At 37.1% G+C, this 19,027-nt stretch overlaps 1 protein-coding gene across 1 annotated transcript in view; it reads left to right on the top strand.

Annotated features, from left to right (window-relative positions):
- UBR3 (ubiquitin protein ligase E3 component n-recognin 3) overlaps nucleotides 1-19,027 on the top strand; it is a 296,154-nt gene that overhangs the window by 215,294 nt on the left and 61,833 nt on the right. The gene's annotated exons all lie outside the window — the stretch shown is intronic.

Raw genomic sequence — 19,027 nt, 5'->3', positions numbered from 1 at the left:
GAAGACAGAGGCACTGAACAACACATTAGAAAAGATGGACCTAAGAGACGTCTATAGAACACACCACCAAAAAGCAACAGGATACACATTCTTCTCAAGTGCACATGGAACATTTTTTTTTTAACTTCACCAAATATTTATTGAGGATCTTTTTTTTTTTTTAAGAGCAAGTTATTTTACTATATTTTATTTTTTTACAACACAGTGATAAAACATTTATATACATAATTCTAGGTTCCAGCTATCACCCTACCAAGCTGTTACAATATCTTGACTATATTCCTTATGCTATACATTACATCCCGGTTACTTATTTATTTTACCATTGGAAGTCTGTCCTTTTTTTTTTTTTTGTGAGGGCATCTCTCATATTTATTGATCAAATGGTTGTTAACGACAATAAAACTCTGTATAGGGGAGTCAATGCTCAATGCACAATCATTAATCCACACCAAGCCTAATTTTCGTCAGTCTCCAATCTTCTGAGGCATAACAAACAAGTTCTTACATGGAGAACAAATTCTTACATAATGAATAAGTTACAGTACAAGTGAACAGTACAAGGGCAGTCATCACAGAAACTTTCGGTTTTGCTCATGCATTATGAACTATAAACAGTTCAAATATGAATACTCATTTGGTTTTTATACTTGATTTATATGTGGATACCACATTTCTCTCTTTATTATTATTATTTTTTTAAAAATGCTGAAGTGGTAGGTAGATACAAGATAAAGGTAGAAAACATAGTTTAGTGTTGTAAGAGAGCAAATGTAGATGATCAGGTGTGTGCCTGTAGACTGTGTGTTAATCCAAGCTAGACAAGTGCAATAAAACATCCACGTATGCAGAAGATTTCTCTCAGAACGGGGGGGGTGAGGTTCTAAGCCTCACCTCTGTTGATCCCCAATTTCTCACCTGATGGCCCCCCTGCGACTGTGCCTGTCTTAGGTTGTTCCTCCCTTGAGGAATCTTACCCGTCTCTGGCTAACCAGTCATCTTCCGGGGCCATACAGGGAAATGTAAAGTTGGTAAGTGAGAGAGAAGCCTTATTGTTTGAAATGGTTAGCTTTTTATTTCTTTGCATATTTATGCCCTGTAGCTTCTATGCCCAGCGTTTGTCTTGAGGTGCCTTTACCACTTGGAAGAATTATGATAGTCGGTAAATTTGATATGAGGCACGAATTCTATTTAAGGGTTGTAATTAGGAAGGAAGAAGAAAAGCTATAGAAGTAGCAGGCGGAAGAAAACATGGGAAGATTGATTATTTCTTTGACATATCTTCTTGTAGAGTAACTTCAGCATGTATAGGTTTTAAGCTACTACTTAAATTGCGCACACACATTAACATAATAGGAGTATAGTTACATAACCAAAGCATACCTGTAATTACCAGCCATCTCCAGTGAAACCAAGGAAACCAGTTAGGCACCTTAGGCATTTGTGAAAACTTATCTATGATATGGTGGATATTGTCCAACTGAACTTGAACAGTCTGAGAGAAATCAGACAAATTAAAACAACCCATTACTGGGGAATGTTCACATCCCTTATATTCTTTTAACAGTAAATAGTCTGTAGTCGGAAGATTTTGGAGCGCTGCAATTTGCACTTCTCCTAATTCTTGGTTGAGTTCCAACAGTATAGATCCAGTCAAATTTGTTGTTTTACTGTATGCACAGGCCAGCTTAGATATCTCCTTCATTCCCATGGCAAGTCCAGGAGCTGGTGGGATGAGTGCATCTACAGCTGTAGCAGTGCGTGGATCTTTGTTGGGGTTTTTTGATGATCATCTTCTGGCATGAGTCTTCCAGAGAATGCTGATGTTGGAAGTTCTTTTTCATATCGTATCTTAGTTCATTTTCGGGGTAGCCCAATTAGGCTTTGACCTTCTGTATAAACGCAAACAGACCCTTTGCCTACACTTTTATATGCCCTTAATACCCTTGTGTAGAACTCATTGGAGGTTACCACACAGGAACTGCCCTTTTTTGTTTTGTTTTGTTTTGTTTTTGGTATCACTAATCCACACTTACATGATGAATATTATGTTTACTAGGCTCTACCCTATACCAGGTCTCCCCTATAAACCCCTTTACAGTCACTGTCCATCAGCATAGCAAAATGTTGTAGAATCCCTACTTGCCTTCTCTGTGTTGAACAGCCCTCCCTTTTCTCCTACCCCCCCATGCATGTTAATCTTAATACCTCCCTACTTCTCTCCCCCTTATCCCTCCCTACCCACCCATCCTCCCCAGTCCCTTTCCCTTTGGTACCTGTTAGTCCATTCTTGAGTTCTGTGATTCTGCTGCTGTTTTGTTCCTTCAGTTTTTCCTTTGTTCTTATATTCCACAGAGAAGAGAAATCATTTGGTATTTCTCTTTCTCTGCTTGGCTTGTTTCACTGAGCCTAATTCCCTCCAGCTCCATCCATGTTGCTGCAAATGGTTGGATTTGCCCTTTTCTTATGGCTGAGTAGTATTCCATTGTGTATATGTACCACATCTTCTTTATCCATTCATCTATCGATGGACATTTAGGTTGCTTCCAATTCTTGGCTATTGTAAATAGTGCTGTGAGAAACATAGGGGTGCACTGATCTTTCTCATACTTGATTGCTGCATTCTTAGGGTAAATTCCTAGGAGTGCAATTCCTGGGTCAAATGGTAAGTCTGTTTTGAGCATTTTGATGTACCTCCATACTGCTTTCCACAATGGTTGAACTAACTTACATTCCCACCAGCAGTGTAGGAGGGTTCCCCTTTCTCCACAGCCTCGCCAACATTTGTTGTTGTTTGTCTTTTGGATGGCAGCCATCCTTACTGGTGTGAGGTGATACCTCATTGTAGTTTTAATTTGCATTTCTCTGATAATTAGCGATGTGGAGCATCTTTTCATGTGTCTGTTGGCCATCTGTATTTCTTTTTTGGAGTACTGTCTCTTCAGTTCCTCTGCCCATTTTTTAATTGGGTTATTTGTTTTTTGTTTGTTGAGGCGTGTGAGCTCTTTATATATTCTGGACGTCAAGCCTTTATCGGATGTGTCATTTTAAAATATATTCTCCCATACTGTAGGGATCCTTTTTGTTCTATTGATGGTGTCTTTTGCTGTACAGAAGCTTTTCAGCTTAATATAGTCCCACTTACTCATTTTTGCTGTAGTTTTCCTTGCCCGGTGAGATATGTTCAAGAAGAGGTCACTCATGTTTATGTCTAAGAGGTTTTTGCCTATGTTTTCTTCCAAGGTTTAATGGTTTCATGATTTACATTCAGGTCTTTGATCCATTTTGAGTTTACTTTTGTATATGGGGTTAGACAATGGTCCAGTTTCATTCTCCTACATGTAGCTGTCAAGTTTTTCCAGCACCACCTGTTGAAGAGACTGTCATTTCGCCATTGTATGTCCATGGCTCCTTTATCAAATATTAATTGACCATATATGTCTGGGTTAATGTCTGGATTCTCTAGTCTGTTCCATTGGTCTGTGGCTCTGCTCTTGTGCCAGTACCAAACAGTCTTGATTACTATGGCTTTATAGTAGAGCTTGAAGTTGGGGAGTGAGATGCCCCCTACTTTATTCTTCTTTTTCAGGATTGCTTTGGCTATTCGGGGTCTTTGGTGTTTCCATATGAATTTTTGAATTATTTGTTCCAGTTCATTGAAGAATGTTGCTGGTAGTTTCATAGGGATTGCATCAAATCTGTATATTGCTTTGGGCAGGATGGCCATTTTAACGATATTAATTCTTCCTAGCCACGAGCATGGGATGAGTTTCCATCTGTTAGTGTCCCCTTTAGTTTCTCTTAAGAGGGACTTGTAGTTTTCAGGGTATAAGTCTTTCACTTCTTTGGTTAGGTTTATTCCTAGGTATTTTATTTTTTTTGATGCAATTGTGAATGGAGTTGGTTTTCTGATTTCTCTTTCTGTTGGTTCATTGTTAGTATATAGGAAAGCCACAGATTTCTGTGTGTTGATTTTGTATCCTGCAACTTTGCTGTATTCCGATATCCGTTCTAATAGTTTTGGGGTGGAGTCTTTAGGGGTTTTTATGTACAGTATCATGTCATCTGCAAATAGTGACAGTTTAAGTTCTTCTTTACCAATCTGGATTCCTTGTATTTCTTTGTTTTGTCTGATTGCCATGGCTAGGACCTCCAGTACTATGTTAAATAACAGTGGGGAGAGTGGGTATCCCTGTCTAGTTCCCGAAATCAGAGGAAAATCTTTCAGCTTCTCGCTGTTCAATATAATGGTGGCTGTGGGTTTATCATAGATGGCCTTTATTATGTTGAGGTACTTGCCCTCTATTTACCATTTTGCTGAGAGTTTTTATCATGAATGGATGTTGAACTTTGTCAAATGCTTTTTCAGCATCTATGGAGATGATCATGTGGTTTTTGTCTTTCTTTTTGTTGATGTGGTAGATGATGTTAATGGACTTTCGAATGTTGTATCATCCTTGCATCCCTGGAATGAATCCCAGTTGGTCATGTTGCACTATCCTTTTGATGTATTTTTGAATTCGGTTTGCTAATATATTTTGTTGAGTGTTTTTGCATGTACGTTCATCAGGGATATTGGTCTGTAGTTTTCTTTTTTTGCAGGGTCTTTGCCTGTTTTTGGTATTAGGGTGATGTTAGCTTCATAGAAAAAGTTTGGGAGTGTCCCCTCCTGTTCTATTTTTTGGAAAACGTTAAGGAGAATTCGTATTATGTCTTCCCTGTATGTCTGATAAAATTCCAAGGGGAATCCATCTGGCCCAGGGGTTTTGTTCTTTTGAAGTTTTTTGATTACCACTTCAATTTCGTTTATGGTAATTTGTCTGTTTAGATTTTCTGGTTTTTTCTGGGTCAGTCTTGGAAGGTTGTATTTTTGTAGGAAGTTGTCCATTTCTCCTAGGTTTCCCAGCTTGTTAGCATATAGGTTTTCATAGTACTCTCTAATAATTTTTTTAATTTCTGAAGGGGTCTGTCGTGATTTTTCCCTTCTCCTTTCTGATACTGTTGATTTGTGTTGACTCTCTTTTCCTCTTAATAAGTCTGACTAGTGGCTTATCTATTTTGGTTATTTTCTCGAAGAACCAGCTATTGGTTTCATTGATTTTTGCTATTGTTTTATTCTTCTAAATTGTATTTATTTCTTCTCTGATCTTTATTATGTCCCTCTTTCTGCTGACCTTAGGCCTCATTTGTTCTTCTTTTTCCAATTCCGATAATTGTGACATTAGACCATTCATTTGAGATTGTTCTTCCTTTTTTAAATATGCCTGGATTACTATATACTTTCCACTTAAGACTGCTTTTGCTGTGTCCCACAGTAGTTGGGGCTTTGTGTTGTTGTTGTCATTTGTTTCCATATCTTACTCGATCTCCATTTTGATTTGGTCATTTGATCCATTGATTATTTAGGAGCATGTTGTTAAACCTCCATGTGTTTGTGAGCCTTTTCGCTTTCTTTGTATAGTTTATTTCTAGTTTTATGCCTTTGTGGTCTGAAAATTTGGTTGGTAAGTTTCCAATCTTTTGGAATTTACTGAGGCTCTTTTTGTGACCTAATATGTGATCTATTCTGGAGACTGTCCCATGTGCACTTGAGAAGAATGTGTATCCTGTTGCTTTTTGATGTAGAGTTCTGTAGATGTCTTTTAGGTCCATCTGTTCTCGTGTGTTGTTCAGTGCCTCTCTGTCCTTACTTATTTTCTGTCTGGTGGATCTGTCCTTTGGAGTGAGTGGTGTGTTGAAGTCTCCTAGAATGAATACATTGCATTCTATTTCCTCCTTTAGTTCTGTTAGTATTTGTTTGAGGTATGTTCGTGCTCCTGTATTGGGTGCATATATATTTATAATTGTTATGTCCTCTTGTTTGACTGATCCCTATATCATTATGTAATGTCCTTCTTTGTCTATTGTTACTTTCTTTATTTTGAAGTGTGTTTTGTCTGATACCAGAATTGCAACACCTGCTTTCTTCTCTCTGTTGTTTGCATGAAATATCTGTTTCCATCCCTTGACTTTAAGTTTGTGCATGTCTTTGGGTTTGAGGTGAGTTTTTTGTAAGCAGCATATGGATGGATCTTGCTTTTTTATCCATTCTATTACTCTGTGTCTTTTGATTGGTGCATTCAGTCCATTTACGTTTAGGGTGATTATTGAAAGGTATGTACTTATTGCCATTGCAGGCCTTAAGTTTGTGGTTACCAAATGTTCAGGGTTAGCTTCTTTACTATCTTACTATCTAACTTAACTCGCTTGTTGAGCTAGTATAAACGCGGTCTGATGATTCTTTATTTCTCTCCCTTCTTTTTCCTCCTCCTCCCTTCTTCTTATGGTTGGTGTTTTATTCTGTGCTCTTTTTAGGAGTGCTCCCATCTAGAACAGTCCCTGTAGGATGCCCTGTAGAAGTGGTTTGTGGGAGGCAAATTCCCTCAACTTTTGCTTGTCTACTAATGGTTTAATCCCCCCTTCATATTTAAATGATATTCATGCTGGATACAGTATTCTTGGTTCGAGGCCCTTCTGTTTCATTGCATTAAGTATATCATGCCTTTCTCTTCTAGCCTGTAGTGTTTCTGTTGAGAAGTCTGATGATATCCTGATGGGTTTTCCTTTGTAGGTAATCTTTTTTTTCTCTCTGTCTTCCTTTAATACTTTGTCCTTCATCTTTGATCTTTGCCATTTTAATTATTATGTGTCTTGGTGTTGCCCTCCTTGGATCCCTTGTCATGGGAGTTTTGTGTGCCTCTGTGGTCTGAGATTTAATTTCTTCCCCTAATTTGGGGATGTTTTCAGCAATTATTTTTTCAAAGACAGTCTCTATCCCTTTTTCTCTCTCTTCCTCTTGCAGTACCTCTATAATGCGGATATTGTTCCGTGTCGATTGGTCACTCAGCTCTCTTAGAATTCTTTCATTTCTATAAATCCTTTTATCTCTCTCTGCATCAGCTTCTCTGCATTCCTGTTCTCTGTTTTCTAGTACATTAATGGTCTCTTGCATCTCGTCCATTCTGTTTTGAAGTCCTTCCAGAGCTTGTTTTATTTCTGTATTCTCCTTCCTTAGTTCTTGCATATTTCTCTGCAAGTCCATCGGCATGGTTATGACTTTTGTTTTCAATTCTTTTTCAGGAAGACTGGTTAAATCTATCTCCCCAGGTTCCTTCTCAGGGGAAGATGTAGCCGATGCCGAAGCTGTCTGGGGTAGTCTTGTCTGGATCATATTATTTTGCCTTTTCATGTTGTCAGGTGCTATTGACTGTCAGCTGGGAGGGCCAAACTTTTCACTTACTACTTACCTTTCTTTACTGGGACAACTGCGACCTCTAGTGGCTTGTGTTGGGTAATCGCGTGTAGACTGGGTCTTTGTGTCTTGTCCGTCCGGGATGGAGGAATTTCCCTTTCTGTGGGCGTGGTTTGCCTTAGGCTGCTTCTCTGCTTTCACAGCGCCCATAGGGGTAATGGGCGGGGCCTTTTTGACTGTTTACCTCCGTGAGGGGTTTCAGAGCTGTTGCCCAGGGGTTTAGTGCACCCGGTTTTCCCTGTAATTTCCTGCCACTGGGCTGTGACGTGTTGTTTCCGTCTAGCTGTTACGTCTCTGTCCCTTTAAGACTTTCAAAAACAGTCGCTTTTCTTTGTCACAGGGGTATCAGCTTTGGAACCCGTTCAGAGGTCTTGCTGCCCTGTATCCCTAGTTTCCAGCCCTCCACGCATGAACTGTGTCTGCGCTCTGGTGCAGGTGGCTTGGGCTAGGTGTTTAGCAGTCCTGGGCTCCCTCTCTGTCCCTCCGGGAGCTGGGGTGAAGCATGCTCGGGTTCCGCAGGGCCAGGGGTTGTATCTTACCCCTTTCACCAGGCGCTGGGCTCTCGCACGTGTGGATGTAGTCTGGCTGTTGTCCTGTGTCTTCTGGTTTCTCTTTTAGTATTAGTTGTATTTGTTGTATTTTCAAAAATATGTATGTTTTTGGGAGGAGATTCCCACTGTCCTACTCACGCCGCCATGTTCCACATGGAACATTTTTAAGAACAGATCATATAATAGGCCACAAAGAGAGCCTTGGTAAATTAAAAAAATTGAAATTGTACCAAACAGTTTCTCAGACCCCAAAGGTATGAAATTAGAAATAAATCCTGCAAAGAAAACAAAAAATCGCACAAACGCATGTAGGCTTCACAACATGCCCCTAAGTAACCAATGGATCAATAACCAAATAAAAACGGAGATCGAGCAATATATGGAGGCAATGAAAACACTAATTGAGAACCCCAGAATCTGTGGAATGCAGCGAAGGCCATGCTAAGAGGGAGGTATATTGCAATACAGGCCTAGCTCAGGAGAGAAGAACAATCACATATGAACAGTCCATACTTGCAATTAACGAAACTAGAAAAAGAAGAACAAAGGAGACACAAATTCAGTAGAAGGAGGGGCATAATAATGATTAGAGCAGAAATAAATAAAATTGAGAAGAATAAAACAATAGAAAGAATCAATGAAAGCAAGAGCTTGTTCTTTGAGAAAATAAATCAAATAGATAAACCCAAGTCAGACGTATTAAGCAAAAAAGAGAGTGTACACACATAAACAGAATAAAAAATGAGAAAGGAAAAATCATGAAGGACACCACAAATACAAAGAATTATCAGAGATTGCAATGCAAAACAACATGCTAAACAACTGCATAATCTAGAAGAAATGGACAACTTTCTAGAAAAATACCACCTTCCAAGGCTGACCCAGAAAGAAATAAAATCTGAACAGACCAATTACCAGCAATGAGATTGAATTGGTAATCAAAAAACTACCTAAGAAGAATATCCCTGGACCAGATGACTTCACTGCTGAATTTTAATCATTTACTGAAGACATAATACCCATCCTCCTTAAAGTTTTCCAAAAAGTAGAAGAGGAGGGAATACTTCCAAACTAATTCTATGAGGCCAGCATCACTCTAATACCAAAACCAGGCAAAGACACCACAAAAAAAGAAAATTACAGACCAATATTCCTCATGAACATAGATGCAAAAATGCTCAACAAAATATTAGCAAACCAAGTTCAAAAATATATCAAAGAGATCATCCATCATGATGAAGTAGTATTTATTCCAGTGATGCAAGGACGATGCAACATTCGAAACTCCATCAACATCATCCACCACATCAACAAAAAGAAGGACAAAAACCACATAATCATCTCCATAGATGCGTAAAAAGCATTTGACAAAATTCAACATCCATTCATGATAAAAACTCTCAAGAAAATGGGTATAGAGGGCAAGTACGTCAACATAATAAAGGCCATATGTGATAAACCCACAGCCAACATCATACTGAAAAGTGAGAGGCTGAAATCCTTTCTTTTAAGTTCAGGAACAGGACAAGGATGCCCCCTCTCTACACTTTTATTCAACCTAGTTTTGGAGGTCCTCTCTACAGCAATTAGACAACACAAAAATAAAGGGCATCCAGTTTGGTAAGGAAGAAGTTAAACTGTCACTATTTGCAGATGACCTGATACTGTACCTAAAAAACCCTAAGGAATCTACTCCAAAACTACTAGATCTAATATCTGAATTCAGCAAAGTTGCAGGATAGAAAATTAATACACAGAAATCTGTTGCATTCCTGTACACTAACCATGAACTAGCAGTAAGAGAGATCAGAAAAACAATTCCATTCACAATTGCATCAAAAAGAATAAAATACCTAAGAATAAACCTAACCAAGGAAGTGAAAAACCTGTACTCTGAAAACTACAAGACACTCATGAGAAATTAAAGAAGATACTAATAAATGGAAACACATCTTGTGCTCATGGATAGGAAGAATTAATATTGTCAAAATTGCCATTCTTCCTAATGAAATCTACAGATTCAATGCAATCCCTATCAGAATACCAACAGTATTCTTCAATGAACTAGAGGAAATAGTTCTAAAGTTCATATGCAACCACAAAAGACCCCGAATAGCCAAAGCAATCCTGAGAAGGAAGAATAAAGCTGTGCAGATTATGCTCCCTGACTTCAAGCTCTACCCCAAAGCCGCAGTAATCAAGACAATTTGGTACCAGCACAAGAACAGACACACAGACCAATGGAACAGACTATACAGCCTAGATATAAACCCAACCATATATGGTCATTTAATATACAATAAAGGAGCAACGGACATACAATAGGGAAATAACAGCCTCTTCAACAAATGGTGTTGGCAAAACTGGACAGCTACATGTAAGAGAATGAAACAGGATTATTGTTTAACCCCATACACAAAAGTAAATTTGAAATGGATCAAAGACTTGAATGTAAGCCGTGAAACCGTAAAACTCTTAGAAGACAACATAGGCAAACATCTCCTGAATATAAATATGAGCAACTTCTTCCCGAATGCATCTCCTTAAAGCAAAAATGAACACATGGGACTACATCAAACTAAAAAGTTTCTGTAAGGCAAAAGTTGTCATCAACAGAACAAAAGGCATCATGCAGTATGGGAGAATATATTTTTGAACAGCATATCCAACAAGGGGTTAACATTCAAAATATATAAAGAACTCACATCTCAACACCCAAAAAACAAATAACCCTATGACAAAAATGGGTGAAGGATACGAACATGCAATTCTCCAAAGAAGAAGTTCAGAGGGCCAACCAGGCACTTGAAAAGATTCTCCGCATCACTAATCATCAGTGAAATGCAAATTAAAACCACAATGAGATATCACCTCACACCAGTAAGGGTCGCCACCATCCAAAAGACAAACAACAACAAATGTTGGCAAGGATGTGGAGAAAGGGGAACCCTCCTACACTGCTGGTGGGAATGTAAGCTAGTTCAATCATTGTGAAAAGCAATATGGACGTTCCTCAAAAATAGAAATACCATTTGATCCAGGAATCCCACTCCTAGGTATTTACCCAAAGAATACAAGTTCTCAGATTCAAAAAGACATATGCACCCCTATGTTTATTGCAGCACTATTTACAATAGCCAAGAAATAGAAGCAACATAAGTGTCCATCAGTAGATGAATGGATAAAGAAGAGGTGGTACATATACACAATGGAATACTATTCGGCCGTAAGAAAAAAACAAATCCTACCATTTGCCAGAACATGAATGGAGCTGGAGGATATTATGCTCAGTGAAATAAGCCAGGTGGAGAAAGACAAGTGCCAAATGATTTCCCTCATTTGTGGAGTATAACAAAGAAGCAAAACTGAAAGAACAAAATGGCAGCCAACTCGGACCTCCAAGAAAGGACCAGCAGTTACCAAAGGGGAGGGATTTGGGAGGGCGGGTCAGGAGGGACACAGAAGGGGATTGAGGGGGATTATGTTTAGCACACATTGTGTGTGGGGTCACAGGGAAGGCAGTGTAGCACAGAGAAGGCGAATAGCGAATCTGTGGCATCTTACTACACTGATGGACAGTGACTGCAGTGGGGTATGGGTGAGGACTTCATGAATGGGTGAATGTAGTAACGACATTGTTTTTTCATGTGAAATATTCATTAGAGTGTATATCAATAATACCTTAATGAAAAGAAATTAATATGGAACGACAAAAGACCCCGAATCACCAAGCAATCCTGAGAAGGAAGAATAAAGATGGGGGAGTTATGCTCCCCGAGTTCAAGCTCTACTACAAAGCCACAGTAATCAAGACAATTTGGTACTGGCACAAGAACAGACCCACAGACCAATGAAACAGGATATACAGTGCAGATATATACCTAATCATATATATCAATTAATATATGATAAATGAGCCATGGATATACAATGGGAACATGACAGCCTCTTAAAGAACTGGTGTTGGCAAAACTGGACAGCTACATGTAAGAGAATGAAACTGGATTATTGTCTCACCTCATACACAAAAGTATTCTCGAAATGGATCAAAGACCTGAATGTAAGTCATGAAACCATAAAACTCTTGGAAGAAAGCATAGGCAAAAATCTCTTGAATATAAACGTGAGCAACTTTTTCATGATCACATCTTCTTCGGCAAGGGAAACAAAAGCAAAAATGAGCAAATGGGACTACATCAAGCTAAAAAGCTTCTGTTCAGCAAAGGACACCATCAGTAGAACAGAAAGACATGGTATAGTATAGAGGATATATTTGTAAATGATGTATCCATAAGGGGTTAACTTCCAAAATATATAAAGAACTCACATGCCTCAACACCCAAAAAGCAAATAAACTGATTAAAATGGGCAGAGGATCTAAATAGACAATTCTCCAAAGAAGAAATTCAGATGGCCAACAGGCACATGAAAAGATGCCTCACATCACTAATTATCAGGGAAATGCAAATTAAAATCACACTGGATGGCTACCATCCAAAAGACAAGGAACAACAAATGCTGGTGAGCAGGTGGAGAACGGAGAAGCATCCTATACTATTGGTGGGAATGTAAATTAGTTCAGTGGTTGTGGAAAGTAATATGGAGGTGCATCAGAAAACTAAAAATAGAAATACCATTGGTCCAGGAATTCCACTCCTAGGAATTTACTTGAAGAAAAAAGATCCCAGATTCATAAGAACATATGCACCCCTTTTTATCACAGCACTATTTACTGTAGCAAAGATTTGGAAGCAACCTAAGTTTCCATTAGTAGATGAATGGATAAAGAATATGTGGTACATAATACACGATGGATATTACTGAGACATAAAAAGCCAAGAAATCCTACCATTTGCAATAATGTGGATATATCTAGATGGTATTATGCACAGTGAAATAAGCCAAGCGGAGAAAAACAAGCACCAAATGATTTCACTTATTTGTGGACCATAACAATGAAGCCAAACTGAAGAAATGAAACAGCAGCAGACTCACAGACCAAGAAGGGTCTAGTGGTTACCAAGGGGAAGGGGGTGGGATGGGTGAGTGGGGAGGGATAGAGAAGTGGATTAAGCGATATTATAATTAGCATACATAATGTCGTTGGGTCACGGGGAAGGCAGTATACCACAGAGAGAACAAGTAGTGAATCTCGCATCTTACTATGCTAATGGACAGTGACTGCAATTGGGTTTGTGTGGAGGGGGACTTAATAATATGGGTGAATTTAATAACCACAATGTTGGTCATGTTAAATCTCTGTAAGATCGTGTATCAGTGATACCTTAAATAAAGGAATATCTTATTAAAATTACTCAGTTAATTTCTTCGTTCAAGTAATTTGAACGTGACATGAAACTCCATGGATTCCAGTGTGTCCTATGAAACTCCACAGATTCGTAGGCTTTCAACACTTTTTTGCTATAACATTCTTAGTGTATTTCTCATGAAGTAATTGTTGAAACCAGTGGCTGGAGGCAAGATATGTCATTTGGTAAATTATTAACATTAAAGGATAAGTTTTAAAACATTATCTTTAGATAAAAAACATCTTTGCACATGGTTGGGTGAGACTTTCTGCTTATTACTGTAGTTTAAGAAGTCTCAATTTGTATCACAAATGGATTTCATGATTTTATACAGAGATTAAAAATGAAACTTTAGTTAAGAGAGAGTAAGCAAACCCTCTCTTTGACATTTTCATTTGAGGAGTTCTAACTTATTTGTGATATAATTTACAATCTTATCAAGAAATTATGCAAATATGAAAAACTGACCCCTGAATTTGTTTTTCATGGAATGCAATCCATCTTAAATGTGTGCAGGCAAGTTAAAGTAGCTTTAGTTGCTCAGAGAGTGAATTTTTTGTGAGTTCAGAGTATGGAAGATTATTTTGATGTTAATTTCACCCTGCAGTAAGGCTGTATAAAGGTATTGTTGAGTAAAATCCCAAAATTGCTCGTAAGTAGTCTGACCTTATTCTTGAACACTGGTAAAATTCTGGTATATATGGTTTACTAAGTTTTTATTTTCAGATTTAAAAATTATGAATTCTGCAATTATGTTTAATCACAACTTCTGTTTTTTTTGTTACCCCATAACTAGTGGAGAGTTTGTCCCCCAAATTTTATAAGTCAGTGTGCATAAATTAATAGAAAAATGTGGAGTTTGCCTCCTGACACCATTCTTTATGGTAGACAAGGTTTAGTTGCGAGCTTTCTCACCTCATCGATTCTGTTCCTCATGGTCCTCAACCCAGAAGATCGTTATTTAAGACCTCAATTTTACAGTGTATATTTAAGTCTTCATAGATTGTAATCTCAACCATTACTATTTCTGCTATTTCAACACTACCATTATCAAATTAGTGATGGTGGTGGTGGTGGTGATGAGACCAGAAGCAAGATGAAAGTTAATTTTTAACTCTTTTTTTCTTTTTTTTTTTTTTTTAAGATTTCAACAGTCTTTCAATCTGTTAAGAGATGATGTTAGAAAGGACAGAATGGGATTTATTTCCAAAGACTGATATAGCTCATCTGTTTAGTTAATTTCAGGGAATTTTTAGCTTTAATATTTGGGATCAGAGTTGTGGCTTTGACAATTCTTCAGTCTTTCTGAAGGTCCTTTGTTTTGTGGCCCAGGAAGCCAGGACTGCCTGCATTCATCATTCATGACTTGCATATTCCAGGACCTAAGTACAACATATAATAATTTCTGCTATCAGGGCATAGGCACAAGGGATCCATCTCGTTTTTTCTTCAGTGTGAGTAGAACTCTATTCTCTGCCCCTCAGTTTTAAATGAGGTGCTCCAATTAGACCTAGATTCATGAAGTGTGCCCTTTGGTAAGAAGTAAATTAGGAATCCTAAGAACTGACCTGTTTCTTTACACTTCCTGGGGCTACCTATATTTGGAAACAGAATTGTGCCCCTCCCCACCCCTAACATTTTACCTTATTGTGGAAATGGGGATGATGATACCTGTGTTGAATATCTAACATACCATGATTAATGAAAGGTTCAAATGGTATTATCTAATGCTATATATCTTATGAATTAAAGTATTTTATATATATTACTTTATTCTTACAAAAATTTTAACCCTTTAAAATTCCTACCATGACTGCCACTTTATTCCCTGCCCTGCCCTGCCTGGAGTGGTGAGGAGTGGCATGGGGAAAGTCCCTGCCACCCAGTGGTATAAGCCTCCTATTTCTTGGGAACCAAGAGGAGAGCTGCAGATCTTTCCTCCTTAGAGTTGCTCCCAGACCTCAGTTGAGGAGCTCTCTCCCATCTTTCCATGGCTGATTTCTCATGGGTGTGTAGAGGAACCAGGGGAAGCTGACTCTGCTGAGAGAGGATACCCATACCTGTTACATTCATCTTTTGGATAAATGGATCAGAACCATTTCCTCACTTTCATTATTCAGTTACAGAGAAACTGAGATTTTTTTTTTCCTCATGGTAATTCAGAAAGTCATTTGGCTAATTGAGATTTTTTTCACTGGCAATTATTTAACCAGTGATAACTGTATCGATAGGACTAAAATCTTGAGTGGTCTGGAAATGCAACCCAGTTAATTTTACCTTAAGTAAATTTTAACAGTGGTACAACTTAAGATGTAAAGCTAAATGAGCACTCAGTTGAGTAATCCATCTGAGAAATGATGGTCACAGTGGAGTGGAGCAGAGGATGGATCATAGGATGCAGAACCAGTAGGACTGGTAACCAGTTGGCTATGGAGGATAAGGACACGGAAGATGGCTCCCAAGTTTTTCCTTGGATATTTGCATGGCAGTGATGTCATTAACTTGAGTAGGGATTATAAAAGAAAATGAACATTGGAGCTAGGTTGGGCTATTTAATCAGTTTAGTTTTGGGTATGTTGATTTTATGGTACCTATTGAACATCTGAAGTGCTAGAGAAATTTGTAAACTGTAAACTTATAGGTAGAAGTAGAAGTTGAACTTAAGTGAAGTAGTGTGTGTAGAGTAAGAGGGAAAGGGGACTAAGAAGACATTCCTTATCCTTTCTTACAGAGAATGTCACCTTTTAGGGTTCAGTAGAGGAAGAGTGTGAAAAGTAACTGAGAAGGAAATGGGGGGAGAACCAGGAAGAGTGGTATCAATAGTTCCGGGGAGAAGTGAGAAAGAGTTAAAAATGCATGTTAATATTTTTTGTGGAGTGGTAGTTTTATGTGGACACCTGATGTTTCTACTGTAGTTATAATCTCTAATTTTAGTTGTAATATCTCAAATTTATAAGTATTAAATTTACTACTTGGAATTTAATCTTAGAAACCATATGTATATACATGTATGTAAGCATACCTGTCTATACACTACAAATGTATGCTATTATGATCATCGCTGTCACTATGTAACAGGCCAGAAAGGTGATATTATTCCCATTTGACAGATAATAAGACTAAGGTGATTTTCCCTAGGACACATAGGGCCAGTACAGAGCTTGCATTCAAATCCAGGACTTGCTGACTCCTACTAGACAGTGGTGCCTCCTATACGTGTGTTGAAAGCACAACACACCCATAAGTTAATTTAATAATGTTTCTTATTTCCAAACTCTTTTATAAATATAGATCTAACTTTAGAGCTTTAAAATGTGTCATTCCAGAGATGGAATTATCCTTTTATTTTACTATTGTTCAAATTTTAATAATATGCTTTCTGATATGATTATTTTCAGCTTTTTAATACCATGTACATAGTTGATGTTTAATACATCTTCTCATTATTTTTTAGTTTTTAACTTTTTGATTATGATCTTAGGGTTTTCCTTATCCTGTGTGTACTACTGTCAATATTTGTTTAGTATTAGAGATATTTTTGCAGCTAACTGAATATTAGAGTTTAGTCTTACTAATAGGTCTCAGATTAAATTTTGAAAACAGTGCACTGTATAAACATAGTAAAAGGTATTGATTGTTACTTGGCCAATTCTGTTTCCTACTGAAGTTATCTGCAATTTCTAGGAGTGTTTTTGGAAGGTAAATATAACTTGTTAGATATGTTGTTATTCTTCAGTTCTAGTTAAAGCCAATACCAAAGACTTTTGACATATATTGTTTGAATAGCTTTAGAAGATGCCTCAGGGTTTTCATAGGAATAGAAAGGTGTGTGTGTGTGTGTGTGTGTGTGTGTGTGTGTGTGTATTAAAAAAGGAATTTTGTACTATTTTTTTAATTTTAAAAATTCCAAGGAGAACTCGACTGGGAGTGGTAGAAAGAACTAGGAAGTAGCAAATCTTGAATTCTATTTTTAAGCTTTTCCTATAAATACTATGATAACTTGGCAAGGTACTTCCTTTCTCTTGGCCTATTTCCTCACCTGCAGGATGATGGAATATAAAAAGGTAAAAAGTTTCCTTCTGACATTTATGTTCCTTTAATTATGGTGGAGGCTAGGAAAATAGGCAGATTGCAATATTATTTGTATGCTGGCTGTGATTTTCAGTGTGAAACAGGTTAATAAAACTGCAACTTCTATGCTTTTGATTTAATTAGGTACTTTAAGGTATATGATCTTGAAAGGAGATATTTTTAAAAGCTCTTTGATTTTGTTAGCACTTATATAAACAAATTGCAAAACTCCCCATCTTGCAACTTGAGTTAATATTTTTCTGCAAAAGGAATTTAGGGATTTTAAAAATACTTTTAGGTTTTAAGACACTTTTAAAATAGTATATGCTTGATCAAAGCAGTCTCTTATGTGTAATTGAATTCAAATAAAATAAAAACGACCAATATATCTTTCCTTGTATTATTTCTCTACTAAAAATGACTCTTGTTCTCAGTGTAATCAGTGGAACCAGTGGAACCAGGTTACTGGAAAAACTAGAAATTTGGGAGGCTTGTCTCAAAGTAGGAGATAACACAATTACTTAACCTGGTAGAATTTGTGTGAAAATTAATTGAGATAATCTGTGTAAAGTGATTATTAAATAGTGCTTGGCACATAATAGATGCTGAGCTACTGTTAGCTGTTAATGGGATAAAGAAATTTTAAAAGATAATTATAGACTATACACTGACTTAGAGACAGAGGTGAAGCAGGGTGAAGTATTTGGATTTTTCTGTTTGTTATAGAGAGATCAGACTGAAACTTAAATTTGTGTTATAGAGAGATCAGATTGAAACTTAAATTTGTGTGTAGAGTGTTAAGATTCAGCTCTCCTGCCCACCTCCTATGTCCTCTACCGCGCCCCACAGAGTAGAAGAACATTTATTTTGTTCATCTTAGAGCTCTCATATGTCTTACAATAGCTTCCCAAAATAACAGCTACTGCTACCACCCCCACTACCATATACCGCCATCATAGAAGAAGAATACTGATGGATCTTAAGTTAATCTAAAATATAGTTGATTTCTAAGTTAATTGCTTGGAGAAACAAAATCTTGTTTAGTTCTGATTATTTTAATTTAGAGAATAAAGGACAATACGCTTGTGCCATTTGGCTAACTTTTTTCCTTCTGGTTTTAAGAATTAATTTCAGTCATATGTCAAGAACTGTTTGTTATCTGACTTTCTAGAAAATGTCTTTTGATTCAGAAATATTTGTGAGTATTTGTGGTAAAATAATTTAATTCATCCTGTCATTTATACCAAAAAAAAAAAAGACGTGATATGAAAGCAAAATTCAGGATTTTTTTCCTGAATAATTAAAATACTTTTAATACAATTTTTTCTTCTAAATGGCGTGAGCAGAATTTTGTTGAAAGTTAAGACAGGTAGATTATTATGGTTTAGATAGAAGAAATGAAAATAGCCAGAGTTAGTCCTCCTAAATACTTTTATTTCAATTATTTTTTTCTTTATGTTGAATCAAAAGATGATGAAGTCACAATTCAGTCTAAAGAGGATTTAAGAGAAAATATTAGGTAAAAAGAGAAATTCATCTAACAGTGATTTATATGGATGTTATTGTCCATGTTACTTAGGGTAGGGTATTGAAAATAATAATAATTTTGGTTACGAGGTGACCATGATAGAGTTTTTGCAAGTTGTCAAAGCTGAACCATAAAGCCAAGGAAAAAGTAGGTCTTTGACAGGAGATGAGAAAAACATTCCTGTTTGAGCATAAGGACAGTTCAGATTCTAGTAGAAATTATTTGGATCTATATTTCAGTTTACTGTAAAGAAAGCATGAAGTAATTTGTACTTAAA

Source organism: Manis pentadactyla, chromosome 6, assembly GCF_030020395.1.
Source record: "Manis pentadactyla isolate mManPen7 chromosome 6, mManPen7.hap1, whole genome shotgun sequence".
In the NCBI taxonomy this organism is placed as follows: Eukaryota; Metazoa; Chordata; class Mammalia; order Pholidota; family Manidae; genus Manis; species Manis pentadactyla.
The sequence above is the reverse complement of the archived record's forward strand: the minus strand, read 5'-3'. Positions and strand labels throughout refer to the sequence as shown.